Raw genomic sequence first — 663 nt, 5'->3', positions numbered from 1 at the left:
TTTCTTTTGCTGCCTGTGCTTTGATGTCATAGAAGGTTCTGCCTAATTCAAGCTCACAAACATATACCTCTACTGTGATTTCTTCTAAGAGTTTTATAATTTTAGCTCTTATATCTATATAAGATATAAGATATCTTATATCTATTTTATTTTAAGTTGTGTACATGGTGTGAGGTGGGGGTTCAACCTCATTATTTTGTATGTGGATATATATACCTGTCACTGTGTCATTTGTTGCACAGACTATTTTTCCCCCACTGAATGATCTGGCACTCTTGTCGAAAATCAATTGACCATAAATGTATGGATTTAATTTTGGATGCTCAGTTCTAGTCTGTTCTGATCTATATATCTATTCTCATGTAGGTACCATAGAATCTTGATTCTGTAGCTTTTTATAAGTTTTGAAACTGTGGAGTGTGAATCTTTAAGCTTTGCTCTTCCTTTTCAAGATTGTTTTGGCTATTGTGGATCCCCTGCATTTCCACATGAATTTTACCATCAGCTTGTCAATTTCTACCAAGAAGCCAACTGGAATTATGATAGGGATCACAGTGAATTTGTAGATCAATCTGTAGATCACCATCTTAGCAATATTAAGTCTTCTAAATCATGAAGATGGCACATCTTTCCATTTATTCTGATCTTTATTTTTTTAAATTT

Source organism: Canis lupus, chromosome X (genome assembly GCF_048164855.1).
Source record: "Canis lupus baileyi chromosome X, mCanLup2.hap1, whole genome shotgun sequence".
NCBI lineage: Eukaryota > Metazoa > Chordata > Mammalia > Carnivora > Canidae > Canis > Canis lupus.
This window is presented reverse-complemented; position numbering follows the sequence as displayed.